Here is a 24,459-nt window from a genome sequence, read left to right on the forward strand (position 1 = left end):
GGGGCGGGGGGGTGGCGGCCGGGCCTCACCTGCCGGGCCGCGTCCCGCGGGGCTCGGGTCGGGTCGGGTCCGTCCGGGAAGTGGGTCCCCGCGGAAACCAGGCGCCGCCGCCGGCGGTTCCGGCGCGGGTGGACCCGGCACGTGGAGCCGAGGCCGCAGCTGAGCGGGGCTGGAGGAGGGGGCGCGAACCGCCCCAGGCCCTGGCATCGGGTGACACGCCCCCGCCTGTGATGTCACGTCTCTGTGACGTCACTGCTGTGACATCACAGCCCTTCGAGGGTGGGGCTGGCGTCACCTTGCAGCCCCACCAAGGGGGACCAGCTGTCCGGATTTTATAGGGACAGCCCCGATGTCCAGGGCTTTGTCTTACAGAGGCACCTATTACCCCCCACATCCCCCTGTCCATATTTTTCACACTCGCTCTCTGGTCGCCCACGTTACATCACAATGAGCTTCTGCAACCTGCCCGCCGGCCTGAGCCCCTCCGAGACCGTCCCAGGGCAAGTCACTTTCTGGGGTAGAAATTTCTCCTGCCAGTAATGCCCGATCAGGAGCCTTCCCCCACCCTCGAGACATGTGTGCAGTGACCATTACTGTTTGTATTATGGTAGCATCTAGGAAAACCAAGCAAAGACCTGGGATCTATTGTGCCAGGCCCTGTGCCCCCATGTAACAAAGAAGATGGTCCCTATCCCAGAGAGCTCCCCATGTACATGGCAGGCAGACAGGATGCAGCAGCTGAATAAAACAGACAAATGGGGGCAGAGGATGAGCCTCCATGGGAGTGACCCGGTCCTAGACCCCACAAGTTTATTGAAAATGGTTTCTAAGTGGAATTGTTCCCAAATCCCAAACTTGCATTCAAGTTTCTGGGGAGGCTCATAGAGATGTAAAGGGAATACCTGAGAACATATCCTGCCCTGCAGATGTGATGGCCGCTATCTTGGCTGACATACCGGGAACTGAAGTGGGCCATCCAGAACTAAAAACAAAAGCTGTTAAATGGCTTGAACTAAAGCCAGCAGGGTGGGGCTGTAACAAAACTCAGATCCTCTGTGGACTGGGAACAGAATGGCATCTGTAAGACACATTTACAAGTGGATTAAATAGAGAAGCAGTGGCAGGTGTCAAACAATGGAGGTGAAAACCACAGTGTAAAGACCCAGTGCAAAGCACGTGCGAAGGAGAAGCAGACAGCCAAGAACATGGGAAATCGACCTGGAGAGTGTAAATTTGACAACGTTGCACCTTGGAGAAGGTGCAACATGTTAACTATTCAACTCTGCTAACACTAATCCAAAAGCAGTGCAGAACCCCCCCCCCCCTCAAATAACAATTGGAGCTTTTCCTCGTTAGGGCACAACTTTGCATCCTTTGACACACCGAACTTTTATTTTAATCACAGACCCTCGAAACTCCACCTTTTACTTTTTCCAGGCAGGGAAACAATCTTAGCAAGCAATGGTGGCAGGCCGTCTGCGTATGCAAGGCACACATTGCATGCCCAAGCCAGCTGTGCCCAGGGGATGATTCTGTCCAGTCCCCGAATGTGCACGGAGGACACCATTTTGTAGAACAACCTCTCTGCACCGTGTGTGTGAGGTCACCTGGAGAACATTTTTCATGCAAGGATGGAATTGCATGCCTGACTACAAATGTCATGGAATGCCAGTGGCAAGCAGAGCAAACAACATTACAGGTGCCACCATATGCCATGCAGGGTTGGGAGAATGAGGACGTCTTCTAAACAGAATCTTCCTACTTCAGCAAAGCTAACAGGTGTTTATATTTTACTAAAATGATCTGTACAAATCAAATCAAATGCTAACTTTGCAGTCTCTTTTGGGAGCCCTCTGTCTGGTGCTTTGCAAATCAAGGACTCACTGTTGGTAGCCTGTTGCCACGTTGACAACTTCACTCCTCTGGCACAATGGAACTACAGTTAAGGTAAGTTTATCTGTGCAGGAGACAGTGCTTTTTGCAACACGGGGGAATGAACTCCCCCAGGAACTAAGGACCATCACAAACCTTCCACTCCTAGGACAAGGTGCATTCCTTTGGCCTTGGCTTCTCTAATGTAAACATAGAGTGACATATGCATCTGTGGGTATATAGAAATTAGAAATAATGCACAAATTGTATACTGTATCTAATAAAACAATTCCAAACCAATCCACTGTACATACTTCTCCTCTAGGGGAGAGGACGAGAGAACAAACACGTCACAAATATTAGTCACCCTGCTTAATACATAGCTGGAAGATGCTAAATCAGGGGTTGGCAACGTTTGGCACGCGGCTCGCCAGGGTAAGCACTCTAGCGGGCCAGGCCAGTTTATTTACCTGCTGACGCGGCAGGTTCAGCCGATCGCGGCCCCCATTGGTTGCGGTTCGCCGTCCCGGGCCAATGGGGGCGGCGGGAAGCCGTGGCCAGCACATCCCTTGCCCGCGCCGCTTCCCGCCATCCCCATTGGCCCGGGACAGCGAACCGCGGCCAGTGGGGCCTGCGATCGGCCGAACCTGCCGCGTCAGCAGGTAAATAAACTGGCCCGGCCCGCTAGGGTGCTTACTCTGGTGAGCCGCGTGCCAAACGTTGCCGACCCCTGCGCTAGATACTACAGTGATGAGTGCAGTATTAAAAACCTACAAAAACCAGAATAGGATAGAATACACAGTCTCCCACACACACTCCCTCACTCAGTCTCCAAGAATACAGACTGCAGCCAGATCTCATGTTTAACAATTGAGATTGCACCTGACACCACAAACAATCTCATGGATACGTTTTATATGTAGAGAGAGACAGAGACAGAGACAGAGACAGAGACAGAGAAGCAGCAAAAGTCTAAGTCACATGCAAATATTTATTCTTTTTACAAATGTCCCTCACTGGATCTGAGTAAGTGCTAGTCAGTGTGAGTAAGGGCTGCAGAATCTGGCCTGTCTCTCATTCTTACTAGATCTACTCCCAGTGAGTCTGTCAGTTACTTCTGCTTTATTGACACAAAAACATTTTATGTTGGTTAGCCCTGCAGAGCCAATCCAGCTCAAGGCAGGTGACCTGAATTCTATTCTGGCTCAGACCCTGGGTGCAACGTTCTCCACTCAGCGCTGATTGCAGAATCCTTTAAAACAAAAACTGCTGTAAAAGGGATTTGAGCTGGACCCCAACGGAAGAGACTCACTGGGAGACCCACAATGGCATCTCCTCAGAGTCTCGTTCCTAACCACCCTTTAACAGATGGCTTTGAATCCTCTCTCTCTTCCCCCAAACTGATACTTATTGCTGCAGACTGAGCGTTTTCAAATGTAATGGCTGCCAGTGTCATGACCGGGGATGGAGGTGGAGGGCAGCAATGGGCGGCTGACCATTAGGCTAAAGGAGGAGGGAGCTGAAACCAGTTGCACAAAGAAAAGGAGGGTATTTACTTGGCCCCCCGTCAATGAGTACCTGCCACGGGCAGGAGGGTGGCTGAGTGCCCTGAGTCTCCAGAGGCAGCCACTGTGCTGGGTAGGCTGAGCTCACTCTGTCCTTCCCAGCTCACACCTTCGTCATAATGATCCCCGAGTGCTGGGGGCCTTGGCTGGCGGCAAGTTCACTTTCCACTTCGATTCTGCATTTCCGGAGTTCGGCTTCCTGCCCTCACCAGTGACTAAAACACTTGTGTGTGGAATGAGTCTCCTCCGAGCCAACGCAGCACTTCCAGTGCACCCATCCCTGTAGCATCTGCTGCAGGTGCCTTCCTTCCACTTCTTCGTATGCTACAGTGGAAAAGCCCAAATCCTCCCTTTGGCTTCCCAGTTCATCTGACTCCTGCCACCAGAGCCGGCTTTAGGCCAATTCCACCAATTCCCCCGAATTGGGCCCCGTGCCTAAGAGGGCCCCGCGCTCATTGGCAGGGCCACGGGGGCGGGGGGGTGGGTGGGAGGGGAGGGGCCAGTGGCCGAGAATCCCTTTCCTGGCTAGAGGCTCCTTCTTAATTTTTACTCACCCGGCGGTGCTCCAGGTCTTCGGCGGCACTTCGGCGGCAGGTCCTTCAGTGCCGCCGAAGACCCGGAGCGAGAGAAGGACCCACCGCCAAAGACTAGGAGCGCCACCCGGTGAGTACAAGCCTCACGTGGTTTTTTACATGTTTTTTTTTTTTTAGTCATCCCTGCTGGGGCCTCGTCAAAACTGTTCAAATCGGGCCTTGCACTTCCTAAAGCCAGCCCTGCCTGCTACATGGCTACCGGGGCCAACATTCTCCAAAGTGGAGATTTTGGTTGTGGCAGTACTTGGGGGTGCCCTACTAGAGACATTTGCATTAGCAATGACCGATGTGGCAGGCAGGCGGAGTTGTAAGAGAAAGATCTTTACGAAACATGCTGAGAGGCTGCTGTTACCTGCTGAGGCCCTAAAGTCTGAGAATAGCAGCCTGACCCAGTCTTGCATTCCTGAGTCCCACCACACTAGGACCTTCCCAAAGCCTGGCCCTCTTTCTCCAGTTCCACTTCATCCTTTTAGAGACAGCCAGAGCCTGATTTTCCGAAGTGCCGAGCACCTGCAGCTCCAGGCCTAGGTATCTCAGGCTGGACACCTCCAAAAGGGAGGTGCCCATAATGAGTGGCCACTTCTGGGAAGGCAACTGACTAACCTCTTGTCATGCATCGCTGGCAGGAGACAGGTTATGGAGGAAGATGCTGGAGCAGATCTCTCAAAGCTTTGCCCCAGGCCTTATAATCTGGTGTGGTGGGACTCAGGAATGCAAGACTGAATGATTCAAGGCCTGGACAAAATGCCTTACAGAGAGAGACTTAAGCCGTTCAATGGTTAGTTTATCAAAAAGAAGATCAAGAGGAGACTTGATTACAGCGTCTAAGGACCTTCACAGGGAGAAAATCCCAGGTATAAAGGGCTCTTTACGCTAGCAGAGAAAGGCGTAAGAAGAACCAATGGCTGGAAGCTGAAGCCAGAGACATTCAAATATGAAACAAGGCACATTTTTAACAGTGAGGGTGTCTAATCACTGGAACAAACCTGCGAGGGGAATGGAGCATTTGCCATCTCTGGCTGTCTTCAGACCAAGCCTTTTTGGAAAGAAAAGCAAATTGGCTCCTCCGTGACTGCGCCAAACACAACTTCTTCCATGTCTAACCCTCAGGGTGCGGAGGTTGAGCCTGTATGCAACATCCAAGCAGGGACCCTCCTCTCCCACTCAAGATCCCATTCGCCCCCTGCCCTGTTTGCCCAGCTCTCCTTGTGCATCCTAATTCCCTTTCCCAGCTACCAAACCACCTCGAGAACTCCATCACAGCTCTGCCAAAGTAGCCTCATGCCCCCCCCCCCCCCCCCCCCGTGAGAAACAGGCAACTCTGCAAGTCAAAGCCAAATCAGGCTCTGGGTTTGTAGCTGCTACACTTGGCAGGAATCATCTACCAAGGACACTTGATGCCTTCCAGAGCCAATGAGGGACAAGAGAGCTGTGCCCAGTGGTAGACACACAGGCTCCAGTTGGTAGGATTCATGCAAATCCCATCCAGCTGTCCAGGCCAGCCAGCACCTTTAGCAAGAGCCCACGTCCTTGGGATCACTAGCACCAAGAGCGAGAGACGAGACGGGCTCTTTCTGCCTAGGAATTAAAAGAATTCTGGAGCTGAAGGGAATAAACAAGTCTGACCCAGGCTGCCATGGAGACAGCGTGACCCCCTGGGAAATCCCCACCACCTGGGCAATTTGTCATCACCCCGCTTCCGGCGTGATTAGTACACTAAGGCCCAGCGGTGCCGAGGGGCAAGCGCCTAGAGCGCTGTGCTTGGGAGAGGTGAGAATTGACCAGTTCTCAACAGGAGCTGCGAGGGGCTGAGCCCCGAGGACGAGGAAAGTCCGCCCCACCTGATTCGAATGAAAATACAATGTGAAGAAATAACAAAAGTCTCTACGTGAAAAGGCTGCAAAGAGCGACTCCTGGGGCAGCACTGGGGGAGCCAGCTGGCTGATGGGCCGGGGCAGAGGAATGGGGCAACAACAACAGAAAGTAGGTAAATCAGGAGCCCCTTGGCGCTTTGCTTGTGTGTTACTGGGACGTTTGCCTGTTTAGATTGGAAGCTCTCCAGGGCAGGGACTGGGCTTATACAGGACCCGAGCTACTAGCCCCTATCACCATAGAAAGCACCGTTGTTAGAGGAAGGTGTATTTTTACAGGGTCCTTTGGGCGAACGCTGAAAGTCGCTTTACGTGGGGGAGGGCTGTTGGGGGAAGAGGGAGAGCGCCTTTGCAGCGGGGTGGGGAGGCATACGCAGGCGGGAGGGGAGATGCCACCGGAGAACAAGCAGAGGGCGGCAAAGGCAAAAAGCACTAAGGGAGCCAGGCTGCAAATCCGGGAGCTGGCTGATTAGTGGCAGCTGGGGGGCCCAGAGCGGGAAGGAATGGGGGTGAGTGTTCCTGTGAGGGGGGAGGGCAAGGTGAGTGGAGCCCCCCTACCCGGACAGGAGGTAGGTAGCTAAATCAGCAGTGGGTTACAGGCAGAGGAAGTGTGAGCGGGGGGTTGCTCCTGCTGATGGCAGGGTGTGTCCCAACTGAGTGGGTCCACTCAGTGCAAACAGCGGCTTCCCCTGCCCGCCCACTCAGGGAGAACCTTCTTCTGCTGTGTGACGAGAGGAAACCTAATAGGGGAAATTGCTCGAGTGCCAGAACATGTGTCGCACGGCAGATGAGAGCGGACTTGGCAAGGCCCTGTGCTTTCGAGACTCAGCCTCTGTTTTCACACACATGGCACGTCGGGCGCATCTGCCAGCTCTGCAAGCAGCTGCGCGCGGGTTTTCTCTCTCCGAGTGCCAGTTGGGATGCCAGGCAGTGCTACTTTATCAACTACCTGTGGCTACGAAGGCAGCTCCGCGCAGCTGGAAATCTGATTTGTTTCCAAATATTGCAGACGCTTTAAAGCCTGTCTTTTTTCCCCAAATCCCCCTCTCTTGGTGGTGATCCCTTGGCAGATATCACGTGCGCGGCCCTTAATTCAGCGCCGTGTCACCATCTGCACCTCCAGCACGCGCAGCCTGGCGTACGGAGAACACCACATGGAACATGGCTGCAGTTGGAAGGAGGCTCTGAGAGGCCATAGGCTGTCCCTGGCCTGGGGCCGGGTTCTGACGCGCTCCACACACGCCTACAAGACAAACCCGAAGACAGTGCTTTGTCTGGCTCTAGCACCGCCCACCGGACGATCTCAAAGCACATTCCTGGGTTTTAGCCCCACCGCTGCCCCTTGTGAGGTCGGGAGACATCGTCTCCATTTTCAAAATGGGGAAACTGAGACACAGAGCCGTGCTGTGACTTGCCCAAGGTTGCCCAGTGAGTCAGTGGCAGAGCTGGGACAAGACCCAGGAGTCCTGACTCACCATCCCAGGCGCTACATCCAGGGCCGGCTCCAGCGTTTGTGCCGCCCCAAGCGGGGAAAAAAAAAAAGCCACGATCAGCGGCACTTGGGCAGCAGGCAGGTCCTTCCCTCCGAGACGGACTGAGGGACCCTCCATCGAATTGCCGCCAAAGAGCTGGACGTGCTGCCCCTCTCTGCTGGCCGCCCCAAGCACCTGCTTGCTGCGCTGCTGCCCGGAGCCGGCCCTGGCTACATCGAATGGATATTCTCCCTTTACTCTCCATAGGGGGTCATTGTGCATTTTGCACCCATGTCGTTCAGTACTGCATTCCGACCGCGATTAGCACGCCGGGCCGTAGGACCAGGCTTGCTTCAAGTTGAACCAGGCTGGGGAAAAAGGGCTTGTTGCAGAAAACCACTGATCCCGTTGCTGTGACTCTCCACTGCTGTGTTTCAAGGTCATTGAATCTCTGCCATTAATAGACAGGAGAACGGCTTTGCTGGGCTCCCGGCCTCACCAGCGTCTGCCCTCTGCACCCCATCAGCAGGAGCTGCTGCAACACAGACGCTCTCAGACCCTTTCGCTGTGTGCTTCCCTTCTCCCGGCAGAGCGTCACCGCTCCGTGTCCCAGTCCCAGTCCAGACCATCTCTGCAGAAAAGAGATGCTTGACTGCATGCCAGTTCATGCTAGAACAGCATTAAGCGAGTCACTGTTACAGGACAGAGGGGGCGCCTTGGTTAATTTCCCCACTTGACTAGGGTGCTTTCGTGTATGGGATAACACGTTCAGACTCTGTCCTCCGGGCCTGTAGCGCTGCTGCGTCCCCTCCCAGGTTTGCTCCTCCTCCAGCCTGAAAATTGATCACAATGCCGTTTACACTAACGAGCAGGTGTCCTGGGGCAGAGAGGCGCTTCGTGGTTGTGAGTTTCTCTGGTCAAGGATCCCTCGGGAAGCCTGGAATAGCCTTGGCTGGAATAGACTCACGCTGCACCCCCGTGATGCCAGCAGCTCCATGTGGCACAGAGACCGCCGTGGCAACACTGCTGTGCCCAACAGGCTGCTCTGGGCGACGGGAACTCAAGGTCTCCGCTTTAGAAACGCAGGCTCCTCTGTTGCGAGCGGAGGCTTGCAGATCACACCGCCCAGGCCTAGCGTTCCATGCCCACGGACGCGAGCCAACCCGAGTCCAGTTTCCCAGGAGCTGCCCCAGCCTCCTGGCTCCTCCGTTACTTACACTGCAGGATACAATTTGTTCAAGATGAACGACTACCCTGGAGTTTTCCGTGCAGCTACAGTGGAAGCGGCAGTCGGGGATGCTGCCTCTGGGGTAATCCGGGCGACAGCTCAGCAATTCCCTGCCACACACTTCTTGGTTGTCTTCATTCAGCAGAGGCTGCATTTCCCACAGAGGTTCCCAGCCCTTGGCCTGTCCTTTCCCACAGGGATCGGCTGTGGTTTGCAGGTTCCTGTGGCTGTGGGGTTCACCTCCATGGCATAGCTTCCTTCAGGCCTATTCCCAGCTTCATTCCACTCCCGCATTGTCAGCTTTTGTCCTGATGGGACATGTAGCGGGGGCACTGGGAGACCAGACACCCTGGTGAGGGGTGGGTTAGGAATAGACAAGGCTACAAGCGTTGGGTGCTCAGCTGGCATGCTAGCGTCAGCCAGGGGCTCTCACCCTGGAGTGAGATGGAGATGGGTCTGAGCCCGGGACAGCTCTACCCAGAGCCGGTAGCCTCGGGAACAGGACTGTGCTGAAAAATCCCAGGCTGTCTAAGGGGGTCACGGCAGCGGGGCATCAGTTGAGTGTGGAAAAGCCGTCTCACCGCAAGAGCCAGCCCTGTTGGTGCAGGCCTCTCTTCCTCATGCCCAGCAGGCAGGCAAAGAGCCGGGTGCCAGCTGCACTCGATACGAAGCGATACAGGCTGGCAAGACCGTGCGGTGTGTCGGGCCCAGCTCCCGCTGTCGGCTGGGAACCCAAAGATTCACAGCATGCCCAGGAGCCAAGCAAATCGCACGGCGGCTAGGGGGGCTGGAGGTGTGCTGGGGCCAGATGGGGCCACGCCCCTTGGGATGGACACCAGGTGGGAGCAAGCCCTGCCAGCTCCCAGGTCTCCCCAGGAGCAGTGATCTCTGAGCGGGCCGGGTGAGCCTTTCCCCATGGAGCCGAGTGAGGGCGTGAGGACCTACCCCGGCCACGTCGGCAGAGACCTGCAGCAGGGATGGTGAGCGGGTCCTAGACAGAGCCTGCAACACGCGCCTGGCTGGGCAGGGGAAATGAGCCCAAGGCCAGTTCGTGCCGTTGGCCTCTCCTGGCCGGATGGGGAGACAGCTCCCAACATCCCCTGGAGGCAGCCGTGTGTCACCTTGGCTGGCATGTTGATCAGGCTATTCAAGCCCACACAGCCCCCGGAGAGTCTAGCCTGTCCCTAGGATCTGTGTGGAGCAAAGAGAGGGGGAAGGAGGTGATGGGGGGGCAGGCGGCAGCAGGAAATACGATGACAGACAATCAGCCTGAGCAGTGGCAGGGGCCCCGTATGAACGGAACCGGGAACGGCCGGCTCGGCGGGCACACGGCTGGGACCACGCGGCACAGAGACACCCGGCTCAAATACTGGGAACGTGCCAGATACAAGGATGCAGCTTCACTGGCTCCCCTGTCCTCAGAGTGCAGCCCCAGCAGGGCTGTGGCATCCCGTTTGGGAGCGTCCCCCCGCTGGCACCGTGCTCTGTGGGCAGCACCCTCGCCTGAGGGGGCCCGAAGGCCTTTCCCAGCGTGTATGTATGTGTGTCAGCAGCCCCGCACTGGGAGCGAGAACGGCGCCTGACTCCCAGGGGATGGCGCACGCTGGGCAGAGACGACTTACGCACAGACTTGTGCAGCACCAAGCTCCTCACATGGACGATTCCCCCAGGGAATTCCCGGCTCCAGCATCTTGAAAAAACACCTATGAAGGGTCAGGGCCACTGGGCTGGAAAGTCAGCGGTAGCATGGAAGAAACTCCCTCCTTCCCCCAACAAATGAAGAGGAAACAAACCTGAAACGTTTCCCAGAGCTGCTTCTCCCTGTGAGGGGGGCCCTATGTGTCGAGTTGGGGTGCCCCCATCGGGCCAGTGTGGGGTTGGTACACCCCGCCACGTAGTCATTCCCTGTTAAGCGGGTGATTCGAGTCAAGTGGGCCCTGGGGCAGGCACAGCAAACAAGCAGTCTGGAGCCCTGCAGCCTGCTGGCTGGGGCAGGCAATTAGCCCCCTGGGCAGGGCAAAACCTCAATCAGTCTGTGGCCCCTGGGTGGGGCAAAGCAAAGTCTGTGGGTCTTACTTCCCTCTGGGCTGGGACCAGGGCCGGCTCCAGGCACCAGCTTACCAAGCAGGTGCTTGGGGCGGCCACTTCGGAGAGGGGCGACACGTCCAGCTGTTTGGCGCCAATTCAGCGGACGGTCCCTCACTCCTGCTCGGAGCGAAGGACCTTCCGCCGAATTGCCGCTGCAGATCGCGATCGCGGCTTTTTTGTTTGGCTGCTTGAGGCGGCCAAAACCCTGGAGGCGGCCCTGGCTGGGACAGAGCAGGCACCAGCCTCCCGAGCTTCCCCGGCTGTGTCCGCCGTTGGCGAGTCGCTGGAGCGTAGCCGGGTCTTCGGGCTCTACCACCAGGAGTGTTGCAGGAACCGGCCGGGTACGTCCTTCCTCCTCTGTCGCCCGCCCCCAACTGAGCGGCGCTGCCTCCTTTTATCCGGCTTCTCCACCTGGAGCATGTGCAGCAGGGGCAGGGGGGCGAGGCCGCCTGGGCCCACAATGATTGGTCGGCCCTGGCGGCCCAGTGCGGGGTTGGTACACCCGGCACACGCCCCCCATTGCATTATCTGCCCTCTGCCCTCAGCGTGCATTGTGGGAGTCACGCCATCTGTATAGTGACCTGGCGTGCGGGTGTCAGGCCTACTGGGCTCTCTCGGAAATCAGTGCCCTCAGCCGCTAGGCCATGGAGCTGAGCGCGGGGTGGCCATTAAAACATAGATTCATAGATTCATAGATTCTAGGACTGGAAGGGACCTCGAGAGGTCATCGAATCCAGTCCCCTGCCCGCATGGCAGGACCAAATACTGTCTAGACCATCCCTGATAGACATTTATCTAACCTACTCTTAAATATCTCCAGAGATGGAGATTCCACAACCTCCCTAGGCAATTTATTCCAGTGTTTAACCACCCTGACAGTTAGGAACTTTTTCCTAATGTCCAACCTAGACCTCCCTTGCTGCAGTTTAAACCCATTGCTTCTTGTTCTATCCTTAGAGGCTAAGGTGAACAAGTTTTCTCCCACTTCCTTATGACACCCTTTTAAATACCTGAAAACTGCTATCATGTCCCCTCTCAGTCTTCTCTTTTCCAAACTAAACAAACCCAATTCTTTCAGCCTTCCTTCATAGGTCATGTTCTCTAGACCTTTAATCATTCTTGTTGCTCTTCTCTGGACCCTTTCCAATTTCTCCACATCTTTTTTGAAATGCGGTGCCCAGAACTGGACACAATACTCCAGCTGAGGCCTAACCAGAGCAGAGTAGAGCAGAAGAATGACTTCTCGTGTCTTGCTCACAACACACCTGTTAATACATCCCAGGATCATGTTTACTTTTTTTGCAACAGCATCACACTGTTGACTCATATTTAGCTTGTGGTCCACTATAACCCCTAGATCCCTTTCTGCCATCCTCCTTCCTAGACAGTCTCTTCCCATTCTGTATGTGTGAAACTGATTGTTCCTTCCTAAGTGGAGCACTTTGCATTTGTCTTTGTTAAACTTCATCCTGTTTAACTCAGACCATTTCTCCAATTTGTCCAGATCATTTTGAATTATGACCCTGTCCTCCAAAGTAGTTGCAATCCCTCCCAGTTTGGTATCATCCGCAAACTTAATAAGCGTACTTTCTATGCCAATATCTAAGTCGTTGCTGAAGATATTGAACAGAGCCGGTCCCAAAACAGACCCCTGTGGTACCCCACTCCAGGCCCCTTCTGACAACCCACCCAAAAGCCACCAATGGGCTCCCCTGACCTCCATCCACCACGTCGCCGTTTGTGCGTCACACCCATGGGCCGTGTTCACTGGGGGCTGCTGGGCTCAATTCTCCGCCCTGATCCACCCCTCTGCATTGCGCTGGCAGCACCAGGGGCTGGCATCTGGTCCCGGTTCCCCTGCAGGGGATTTTCCCGGCACGAGGGAGGCCCCGAGAGGATGAAGCAGGCTTTGCTGGCGCCGAGGCAGCCCTGCTGCTGCAGTCCTCAGCACGGGGCCTGCTGGGCTAGAGCCTGCGACCCCCCACCCCAGGGGGTCAGCAAGGATTAGGTCCCGCATTGGACGGGTGGGGAAACCAAGGCCCAGGGAGACTGAGTGAGTTGCCACAATGCCAGGAACGGAACCCAGAGTTCCTGTCCCCTATGACTCTCCTTTAGCTGCAGGACTAGCCCTCACCTGGCACTGCCGCATGCCAGCCTCATGCCAAGTCCCCCCTCACAGAGCAGGCAGTGAGCAGAAGGGCAGCCCTCCCCAACACGGGGGGTAAAGGGCTGCATTTCATTGTGCCCAGGCAGACGGTGCTGGTCATTAAATGAACCTGCCTGCGCGGCTGATCTCCTGCACCGGCCCGGGTCTGTGGAAAGCCAGTTGCTTCAGACAGCTCCATTGGAACACGATCCCTTGCTAATTCCTGCGGCTGCCCCCACCTGCCCCCCGTTAACAGCTGCATTACCTGGCTTCACTCTGCTGGGAGGGGCGGGGAGGGGGCGTTAAGGGAGCTCTTGCTCCATCTTGCTGCAGGAGAACCCGCATCCCAGGCCACAGCCAGGGCCGGCTCCAGGCACCAGCGCAACAAGCAGGTGCTTGGGGCGGCCAGGGCCGGTTCTAGCGTTTTTGCCGCCCCAAGCACCAAAAAAATAAAATAAAATAAATAATAATAATAATAACAAAAAGCCGGGATCGCGATCGGCGGCAGCTCTACCGCCACATTCTACGGCGGCAATTCGGCGGCAGGTCCTTCGCGCTGAGAGGGAGTGATGGCCCCGTTGCCGAATTGCCGCCGAAGAATGAAGTGCTGCCGCTCGCGGCTTTTTTTTTTCCCTTCGCCGCTTGGGGCGGCAAAAGCGCTGGAGCCGGCCCCGGGCACAGCGCCGGCTGGCGGGTGCTAATCTTGTTGCCTCCAATCAAAGGGTTTGGCTAATTGACCCCACCTTCCCTGCAGCCAGCAGCATATCGCCCCCGAGCCTCTTGGCTAGCATTAGCCTCTAATTGGCCTTCTCTGAGCCCTGGGCTGTTGGGAGTCCCCTGTGGGCCTGGCTATGGAGACTGCAAAGGCCGACGCGCAGTGGTGTTGGGACATGTTGGGACAGGACTCGTCAGCATCCATCGTGTCCCTAGCTGATAGCAGTGGCCCAAATGCTGCTCGTCCTCCCAGCATGCCCCTGTCCCAGACCCGGCCTTGCCCCAGAGCGCCTGCTCCAACCAGCCCCCGGCCCCCCGCGGGCGGGAAGCCTGGCAAAGGCAGAGCCGCGCCCTGCGCTGCAGCTGCTGCGCCGGAAAGCAGGCCTCTGGTGGTTCAGATCGTAGCCAGGGGAACTCCCCACCGCACGCACGTCATGGTATCATCATGGGCAAGCTGGGCCCTGCCGCCCAGAGCCACCTGGGTGGGCGCTGGAATGGGGAACTGGGAGGCTGAGTCTGACCGGCCCCGAGTTCAGGGGTAGGGGAGCGGCTGGGGTCAGCCCTCTGCTCAGAGTCCGCACGCTGGGAAGGGCAATCAAGGCCCTGGGTGGTCTGTAGGGCCCAGAGGGGTGAGACCACCCGGAAGGCTGGCCGGGTGCTGACCAGCTGGAGAACAGCTTGCAGGGCATGAGAGAGACTGAGCCACCCTGGGCACCCAGCTGCCAGCACTCTGCCCTGGGAGGGGATGGAGGAGGCAGTGCCCGGACGGAGCCCCCCACTCCTGCCCTGGGGCTGCTCCTCCTCTCGCTCGCCCGTCCACAGGAGCAGTTCCGCTGAGGCCAGTGCCAGCCAGAGGAGACGGGCCTGCCCTGTCCCGGCGCCGGCCAGCAGGTGTCGCTGAGAGGGTGGGTGCGCCTGGGCAGACATCGCCTGCAGAAGGGGCACAGGACGAGGTGCCAGTGGTGCGGGGAGCCCTGCAGCTGGGGAGGTGGGTGGCCGCCAGGTTGCCTGGAGGGGAGCAAATGCAACGTGGGAACAATTTGGGTGACTGGGGAGGGAAAGGTGGCCAACGGCCCCCTCTGCTGGGCAGTGTCCGGAGCAGCACCCGGGTCCTGCTCGGAGGAGGGTGCCAGTCCTGCAGTGCCCGGTGGTGCTGGAGTGGGCAGGACGGTGCAGTGCTGCTGCAAAGGGCCCCCCCGGTGTTGAGCCACGCGGCTCACCGGGCAGGCAGGGGGAGCCGCTCTCGCCGCTGATCACACACAAAAGGGCTTCTCCGGGCTGCGCCGCTTGGCAGAGAAACGGGGCTCAGGGGCGCTTGCTGGAACTGTGTCAGCTCTGCTGCTGGGCACGCGGCTTGGAGAGCCCTGGGCGGGGGGTGATCTCCGCTGGCACCTCCACGCACACCCAGCTGCTGCTCCCGGACAGGCCGGACCTCGCCTCGCCCAGGAAGGGGGAGCTGATTGCTTCTCCGGGGGGGGCAGGATGGCCTCGGTCACTGGCACAGGATCGGCCCTTCCCAGGCAAGGGCCCAGCCTGGCTCTTGTCAGCTGTTGGGGCTCCTGCGTGCCAGCCCAGTGGGCAGCGGAGGCGATGGGGCTGAGGAGAGGGGCCAGGGCTTGGCAGACGCGTGTGGGCGGCTAGCAGGTGCAGGGCAGACGCCAGGCTTTTATGGAGCTCTTAGAGACGGCGACGCCCTGCACAAGCAACCATCCAGCAAGGGCCTGGGGGAGGGGAGGTAGGACTCAGCTGCTGGTGGCCAGGGCTGCTCGTGAACCCCCCTGGCCCCAGAGCGGTGGCAAGCCAGTGTCCTCGTCGCAGTGGTCACCAGCCCAGCGGGCACGAATGAGGCCTTGCCACCAGCCTCAGTGGAGAGACCAGAGCCGGCGCTGCTAACCTGTTGCGCAGTTGCTAGGCGCTGCCAGCCCCCGGCGCAGCCCTCTTTCGGCCAGGGCTGTTTACCCTCCCCAAGAGAAGCTTTTTCCACCAGTGCCCAGTGGTGCATGAAGCGGGGAACCTGTGGGCAACTCCCCACCCACCTCCCATCAGGTGTGTTTCCATTAGCAAGCGCGTCGGCGCGGCGCCGCTCCCTGCCATCCGAATGAGGAAGCAGCGCTGCCCGCTAGCCGCAGCGGAAGAGGGCAGGGGCCTTGGGGCTCAGCTCGCTCTGAGGCTGGCACAACAGCATGCGCCCCCCAGGCCTGGCTCTCTGCTTGGCCTTCGCTGGCCTCCTGCCAGGCAGGACTAGCTGGGCCAGCGAGGGAGCCCAGGCGGGGACTGAGTCTATCCCCATGGCGCACAAGGCACAGAGAAGGGTGCCAGGCCAGGTCACACAGCGAGCCAGTGCTGGAGCTGGGGATAGAACCCAGGAGTCCTGGTGCCCAGCCCTGTGCTTAGACCCCAGCTCACAGCTTCCCCTCACGTCCTAGTTCTGCCAAAGCTGGGCCCCGGTGACTCCCAATGCCCCGGGGTCGGCCCACCTGCTGCAGCCTGGTGAGGCTGACGGGGTGCTCACGTCCCACCCCGGGCTGCTCTCGGCTGCTCCTGTCCCAGCCGGCCTGTCGCTGCGGGCTCTCCGGCCCTGGCGTGGGCATGGGGAGCTCCTGGGGGAAGAGAGTTCAGTGGTTAACAGCCCACGTGTTAACCTCCACCCGGCCCTCTGCTCCGGCAAACAGCAGCCCCAACCCCGCCGTGTGGCTTTAATCCCCCGCTTTGCACCTGCCATCTGTCATTCCCCTCCTGGAGCAGGCCAGCCGGGGGGGTGGGGGGATTAACCAGTGCTGGGCTGGGGCTGTACTGGGTTCTCGCTGCGGGATCTGCCAGCGAGGTGCCCCCGGCTATTTAACCCCCCAGGTGCTCTGGAGCTGAGCTGCCCCGGGTTGGGCTCAGGCCCCCATGCCAGGCAGGTCCCCAGGGATCAGCCTGGCTAGCATGGGCACGGCCAGAGCGCCCAGGCGGTGCAGGGAGCCATGACCTCTCCCAGTGCTGCGCCCCACCCAACTCCCACCTGTGTCTGCAATGGAGTCCCAAGAGCCCAGCTTCTGTGGGAGCAGCAGAGGCCGCTCCAGGCCCCGGGTGTCAGCCAGGTGCCGCTCCATGCTCTGGGGGGTCCCCGGGAGAGGACGGCCCAGGGCTCAGGGATGCCCAGCCCTGTTCATTCTGCCAGGCTGCTCTGCCGGACCTGATCCCCAGTGCCCCTCCTGGCAATGCCCTGGGGTTAACTGGGATGCACCGGAGCCGCAGGTGCGTTTCGGGCAGGTCCCATCTGGGTGGCTTGTGCTGCTGGCTGGCCGGGCGGCGAGAGTGGACCGGAGGGGGGAGCCAATACCCAGGGGGAGGAGGAAAGGGCCGTTGAGAAGAGAAAAGGCCCAGACTCCACGGGGATGGGCCTGCTGGCAGTACAACAGACTCAGGGGTTCTCCCTGTGCTGGGCTGCGGGCGTCATTCTCTCTGCATCTTCCTGCTGCGCTGAACAAGCTCCTCCCCTCTGCACGGTACCTGTCATGGGGCACCCGGCTGCCCCCGCCCATGTGTTTAGCTCCCCAGGGGCTACAGCCCGGCTTTGACCTGAGGCACACGGTCCCTCTGGCTCACATGGGGAGACCCCACCACTTTGTTAAAGGCGCAGGGCCCATTTCTGGCCCCGTGGCTAGTTGGCTGACAGACAGCTGGCCGCGTGCACAGCAGATGTCCAGCTCAGGCAATCCCTTCCCCGCCCCTCTCCTACCTCCGTTCCAGCTGCACCTGTTGGACATGGGCCATCTGTGGTCTGCTGCTTCCCTCTAGACAAACGCTGTCCCGGTTCCACCCCTCCAGCCTCACCCCCGGCCTGGGGGAGAACGGGGCTGCTGCATCCCGGTGCCTTTTCAGAGCTGGCCATGGGGGGTGGATTTTGCAGTGGGTTGCAAAGCAGAGGGGCTGAATGTAGTAACCAGAACCAGGTGCTGTGCAAGCTCCTTGCCAGTGCCCCACACCTCTGACCCACAGCCCCCTGCTAGCCCAGCCCTGGGCTCCCTGCACACAGCTCTGCCAGTGCCCCTCATTCCCGACCCACAGCCCCCTGCTACCCCAGCCCTGGGCTCCCTGCACACAGCTCTGCCAGTGCCCCTCACTCCCGACCCGCAGCCCCTGCTAGCCCAGTGCTGCCCCCCCCCCAGCTCTGTCGGTGCCCCTCACTCCCGACCCGCAGCCCCTGCTAGCCCAGTGCTGCCCCCCGCAGCTCTGCCAGTGCCCTTCACTCCCGACTCGCAGCCCCTGCCAGCCCAGCCCTGAGCTCCCTGCACACAGCTCTGCCGGTGCCCCTCACTCCCGATCTGCAGCCTCCTGCTACCCCAGCCCTGGGCTCCCCCTGAACAAAGGTTGCCAATTTTGCCCCATTGGGTGGCTGCTTTGTCATTTAAACCCCTGGTTGGTGGGGACGAGGACCCTGGTTTTCCATCGCCTGCACTTCGGGCTGACAGATGCTGGCGCCAGGTGGTAAAATGCACCAGTCGCAATGGCAGCATTTTGTGCCCGTTGGGCACTGGCGCGAACGGTCCCAGGCGCCGGGTGACAGAGCATCACCGAGCCCATTTCACCCGTAACCGGCAGAGGTGACGAGCCAGCGCGATGACCCAGAGCATCGCCACCTCCCCCCGCCGCACTGCCCCGGAGTCTTCCGCCGGGCAGGGAGGGGTGGGGCTGGAGCTGGCGTGGGGCTGGGGAGAGGGACCGTCAGGCTGCAGGGTCCAGCGGGACAGCCCTGGTAAGTGGTGCCGACAGACACAGCCTCAGAGGCTGGCGTAGGGTGACCAGACAGCAAGTATGAAAAATCGGGATGGGGTAATAGGAGCCTATATAAGAAAAAGATCCAAAAATCAGGACTGTCCCTATAAAATCGGGACATCTGGTCCCCCTAGGCCGGCGCGTCCCCTGCCGGAGCGATTCGCAGCCTTTGTTCCTCGTCTCTGGGCTGGCTGGGAAGGAAGCTGCCTCTCCAGATGGTGCGGACCTGCTTCCACCCAGGAACAGCCATTACCAGCCTGCAAAGTTGCTCGGGGAGAGGGGGGTTTATCATTTATTCAGCAGCCTCAGCGCAGGCTTCTTCTGCGTCAGCATTTCGCTGCCGGGGGGCTGCCTGGAGCTGGCCTCATGCCGAGACCCTGATCACTTTTTTCGGGGGCCAGGGCGGCTGTTTCAACCTGGGTCAGCTCCCCCGGAGGGGCCGCGCCCCCCACCCACCGCAAAGCACCAGCCACCCGCAGGGGAATGCGCGGGAAAGGCTGGGAACAAAGCGCTCCGAGGGAGCGAGGCGATTGCATGGCATATGGTGCCGCTCGCCTGCCCGCCAAGCGCGCTGGAAAAGGCACCTTGAAAAGGGAGGTGTTAACCCTGGGGTGCCCGTGGCGCTGCCGGGTCAGAGCCTGTGCGGGCACCGTGCCAGGCAGCCAAGCAGATCGCAGCCATCCCCAGGGCCCTGCGGAGCTGAGCGTGCGAGGACACTATCCAGCCGTCCCAGGCGATGGTGCTGCCGCTTCTCCTGTCTCTGAGCAAGCCAGTTCTCCCCTCGGCCCAGCGCCTGCCCCTTCCCCATCGCCCCAGGCTGTCCGGTGCTCGCTCGGGGGCCTTGCTCTGGGCCTCACTCCTGGGCCGAACCCCTCCTCTTGGGGGCATGAGTGGACGCATGGTGGGAGGGGTGGGAGGAAGCTTCCCCCGGGCAGGTGACGCCACGTCTGCCCACTCGGGCGCTTTTACCCCTTCTCTGGAGTGGCCCTTAGCTGGCAACACCTGGGATCAGGGCGATCTGGAGAGCGAAGGATGGGCGACGGGCACCGAGCAGCTGCAAGCCCAGAACGGCCCCTCCCCTTGTCAAGGGACGTCATGGGCCAAAGACCCCCACCTCCCAGGCAGCCCCCAGCTAAATCCACGTCCCCTTCCAAGCTGGCACAGGACCGAGCCCCCTGCGGACCCCAGCCCCCTGCAGCCGACCCGTGGGCCGCTCTCTCCCGCAGGAAGCAGCTTGCTGAGTAATTTTAGATTGAACAAAAAGCTTTTCTGACATTAGCGTTTACTTGTGGCAACGTCGGGATTTATTAAAACAACGTCCTTACTAATGTGGTGTAAACGCGGCTAGTTTCCAGGTCTGCAGCTTCCAGCCACGGCTCAGCCCCACAGCACCGCGGGAAGGCCTGGCGCCATCCCCCTGGCACCATGCTGCTCTCCCTGGGCACAGCTAGCCTGTTGCGTGGGCCCAGGGGCAGAGGCGGGGACGTGGTGTTGAAGAGGAGACTGTCTGGTGGGGTACGTTGGCTGGCAGACGGGACAGGACCTATGAGCGGGGCTGCCCTTGCCGCTGCGTGCGTGAGTGCACGTAGGAAGGTGTGCGTCTGTGTATCGATGAGTGTGCATGTGCACGCTGCACGTGGGTGTGTATGATTGTGCATGCATGTGCTGGTGAGTGTGTATGATTGGGCATACTGGTGTGGGTGTCTGTGTGTATCTCTGAGTGTGCATGCAGGTCTGTGTCTGTGCGCGTGTGTGCGCACACTGGTGGGTGGGTGTGTCTGAGTGTACGAATGGCTGAGCGTGAGCATGCACGTGAATGCTGGGAGGGGGGTGGGTGTGCGAGGATGCAGACTGACCAATGATTTCTCACCAAGCAGGTGGAAAGGAAAAGACCTTGCAGCTCACCTGGCTTGTGAGCTCTCTCCCGGCCCCCCTGTCCTGCGACCCCTCTGACCAGGTGAGATTCAGGGACTGGTGGGGGGCTGGGAATGCCATGGCAAGTGTGGGGGTTTACTGGGAAGGATCCTCCAGGAACCGCTACTCCCCAACCCCACGTCTTCCCCTGGCCCCATCTTTCAGCCCCACAATCTGCAGCATGCTGGAGATGCCGGGTGACGGGGCAGCAGGCAACGGGAATTCGCTGCATAAACCAGCAACCCAGGAGTGCTGTATTGAAGGGGCAGGAGAGCCAGGGCAGCTGTGCCACGGGATGCCAGGTCCCCGGACGCAGCGGGATGCCAGGGTAGCCGTGCCACTGGATGCCAGGGCCCCGGACGCCGCGGGATGCCAGGGTAGCCGTGCCGCGGGATGCCAGGGCCCCGGATGCAGCGGGATGCCAGGGCCCCGGACGCAGCGGGATGCCAGGGCCCCGGACGCCATGGCCTGACATGGGTTCTGTTCAGAATGTACGTCAATGAGCAGGGTCCCCTGGGGGTTCTACACCGGGCTCCGCTCCCTCCTCCCGTCCCCTCCCCTCTCCTCTTCTCTTCATCTTGCAGTGATGTCATAAGGCTGCATTTGTGACATCACAAGCTTCTGTAGCAACAGGTGGGCATCATTAGCATTACGGTGGCATCAGGCAGGAGAATGACAAATACGACATCCCCCTGCTCTAGACTTGCCACTGAGGATCTCAAAGCACATGACCGACATCGGGAGGAACAGGACAGGCCCTGGCATTGTCCTTCCGGTACAGACAAGGAACTGGCCCAGAACCCAGATCTCCCTGCGCTCTCCGGGACACCGCACGCTCCCCTACAGCCTGGAGCAGAACCCAGGAGTCCTGACTCCCAGCCTGGCACAGGAGCAGCTTGGGGCATCCCTGTCTGAGGGGCACCAAGCACAAGCTCCGCCCCCTGTGGCACCTGCTCTCGTGGTTTCCTGAGCGCCCAGCTCTTGGAGTCCCGGGAGACTTGGCCAGGCATTGAAAAGTCGCTTCCTGGCCCGCCCAGAGGCAGCGAAACCCGACCCGGGAAGTGTAGATCAATCTCTGATAATTTTCATATGACTTTACATTGTGCCTCTTCATATAACCTTGTGGTGGGTCTACCCATGTGTGACCTCTGTTTTCATGGGACTTTGTATCAAAACCTCATTTAGAAACTTTGCATTGCCCTTGGTATAATATTATAGCCCCTCAGGATAGAATAAGATAGAAGAAAAATTCTTTTTGCTAGCAGTAGAACAAGAGCTCTCCCCCCCCACCCCTTAATTAATTGCCATGTTGAATGAATGAGGTGTGGATGAGCAAGGCATGGAAGGCAGCACCTTCAGACAGCCTCAACTGTTGGAGAGGGGCTGGGAGCCAGACTCAAGGACAATAAAACGTGTCAAGTGGGCTCATTAAAGACAAGCAGACATACTGACGGCCTCGGGGGTTAGAAGCAAGCACCTTCTTTTGGAAACACCGTCTTTGCAGCATTGGGACAACACTCAAAAGAAAGCAGCACAAAGGACCAATGGACACAGATACAGAGTTTGAATCTGGTATAGATTTGCATAAGAGGAAAGCTACTATAAAAGTGAGGTGTCTTGCAGAGAACCCCGGGTCTCGTCTTGTCAACATGGGAGCATCGATCCGGATCGGCAGAAGCCCGGCTCCACCCCCTCCCCCATCTAACTCACCTGGCCAGTGAAGTTAAGGGGAGCAACTAATTGGTAACAACAAGACGGAGTGTGTTTGTGTGTGTGTGTGAGTGTAAGTGTAATATATTATATGCATATAATACAGTGTTAATGAATACATGTATTACTAATAAATGTGGCGTTTTGTCTTATTCCCCCTGAAAAGATCCTGTGCAGTACTTTAAGTACAACAGAAGCACGGTTAGTATTGCATTAAAGATCTCCTGACTGGCGATTTTGCAAGGCCTGCAGCTGAGTGCTTGGCACTGCCAGCGCTGGCTCTGTGCTATCAGTGGGCTGGCCCGCAGGGACCGGACCTTTGCTGTGCTCCACGCTGAGCTGGCCCCAAATGCTCTGAGTCTGGGCCCATAAATTCCCCGCCAGCGCCCTTTCCGTCCGCATGCCTCCCCACGTCGGCACTCGCCCAGCCGCAGAGCTAGCCCACGCCATGGGCAGCCCCGGCCGGGGCTCCCCTCCCCAGTCGCAGAGCAGGGCAGGTGCCTCTCTGTTTCCGACAGATAAGCAGGGGCTCTCCCTCCCCGGCTGGGCAGGAAGGCACAGGGGGAAGAGGCTGCCCGCACCCTGCAGTGAAAGCACCGAGCACAAAGGGCAGCCGGAGGGAGACAGTGGCCCGCGAGGGGGCGAAGGGGAGAAAGGGGCCGTGTGACGCCAGGCCTGATGCGGAAGGGGCTGGGGCCCCCACCGGAGAAGGCTCCCCTACTGCCGGCTGCCCCAGCCCCAGCCTGCATGTGGCCTTTCCTGGGAGCTGGGAGGAGAAAGCATGAAATACAGACGGCTGGGTTAAGACACCGGCAGCACCCAAGGACATGCCAGGGCCACACCAGGACGCTGTTCAGGGCAGGACCTGTGTCTCTGTTCTGTCCAGCGCCGAGCACGCTGGCTTGGCTGGGGGCACAGATCTGCCCCCTAGCAGGGCTGATTTGGGGGGACACTCCCAGCCCCGATGTTCTGGGGATAACCCGACCTGCCCTTTCTCCTGCCTCCAGGCTGGCCCAGGGACGGGCCCTGATGTCTGGAGGCTGAGCTGAGGGGGCAGCTGCACTGGGTGCGAACCGGGGCTCAGGTACAAGCAGCCCTGACCTGCTCTCCTGGCGCCCAGCAATCACAGCCAGGGGTTAGGGGCCGGTTGCGGGGCCTCCTGGGACCCTGGCAGGAGCTCCTGGGAGCCGAATGGGAGCAGAGCCCAAGAGAAGGGGGTCAGCAGCCTCCCAGCCAGCTGAGAAGCGCACGAGGCCCCGTGAGAAAAGCCCCTGGTAGGGTGACCAGACAGCAAATGTGAAAAATCGGGATGGGGGTGGGGGGTAATAGGAGCCTATATAAGAAAAAGACCCAAAAATCAGGACTGTCCCTATAATATCGGGACATCTGGTCACCCTAGCCCCTGGCCCCGCAGGAGGGCTGGGGAGGGTGCAGCTCCGACCTCATCCCATTCCACTGGTGGTCAGCCCAGTCATCTTGCCCGCCCCGCAGCTGGAACTGACCCGGCCGTCGGCTCTGCCCCGGGCTCAGAGCTATGTGCTCGGTGCCGGAGCCCCATGGAGCCGCGCCAGGCGAGGCTGGGCCACTAGCCCCCGCCCACACTGCCAGCTGGGGGAGAGGCCGGGACAGAGCCCCCGGCCCCAGCTCTGAGCGCGGGGCCCTGCTTGCTGGCCCGCACGGCCTGCCTCTGGGTGGCATGTGGGCAGAGCCCTGCAGCCCCTGGGTGAGCCCTCTGTCGTCGCCTGGGAGGAGGCCTGGCTGCAGCCTCTCCCAGCCCCCTGGGGGGCATACAGCCTGGGGGGGGGCATGCTGCCAGCTGGAGGTGGCTGTGATGGGGAATGTGCTGTCGGGGAGAAGGGAAACGCCAAAGTGCGACCAGCCCAGCTCCCTGCCCCCCCCCACTTCCTACTAGCACCCCATGACAGCCCCCCCCCCCTGCACACACCCACAAACTCAGCACAACGGAGCTGCCTGGCAGGGGTGGGGGCACGGCCTGCCCCCACTGCCCGCAGCCCCCAGGGCCGTGCCAGCGGGGAGCAGACCCGACCAGGGGACGTTTGCAATAAACAAGGTGAAGCGAAACATTTGATCTCTGTCCATCTGCTGGGGGGGGGCTAATCTCTCCCCCTCTGCCCTGAAGCCAGGGGTCTTTATCCACCGCCCCCCCACCCCCCGGCTCTAATCTTCTCCCAGTCTGTTCCAGTGAGGGGCCCGCGCCAGCATCTGGGGCTCGGCCCGGCGCTCCTGCCTCTTGTGAGCAGCAGTTGCCACGGTGCAGAGGACTGATTTAATCAGAATAAATTGGAGCCCGTGGTCGAGCAGGCGAGGCCGGGAGTAAATTAAATGCGGGAGCCGGCGGGGCCGGCCATATGGTGTGAGTCAGGAGAAACCCCATTAATTGATCGTCTCAGGCTGAACGGGGCCATCCGCCTGCCTCCCAGCCGTGTTTCATATTTCTCTCGCTGGTGGGATTTAACCCTTGAGCCGCTGCCAGGCCACGCTCCTGCTCCGTTTGCCCAGGGATG

The 24,459-nt window shown here is 59.4% G+C and overlaps 1 protein-coding gene across 1 annotated transcript in view; it reads right to left on the reverse strand.

Moving 5' to 3' along the window:
* ACSF3 (acyl-CoA synthetase family member 3) overlaps positions 1–129 on the reverse strand; it is a gene marked incomplete in the record, with an annotated part of 120,730 nt that extends 120,601 nt beyond the window's left edge. Inside the window, 1 exon segment of the mRNA XM_034788369.1 lies at positions 30–129.
* Between the last annotated feature and the right edge of the window lie 24,330 nt (positions 130–24,459).

Source organism: Trachemys scripta, chromosome 13 (assembly GCF_013100865.1).
Source record: "Trachemys scripta elegans isolate TJP31775 chromosome 13, CAS_Tse_1.0, whole genome shotgun sequence".
NCBI lineage: Eukaryota > Metazoa > Chordata > Testudines > Emydidae > Trachemys > Trachemys scripta.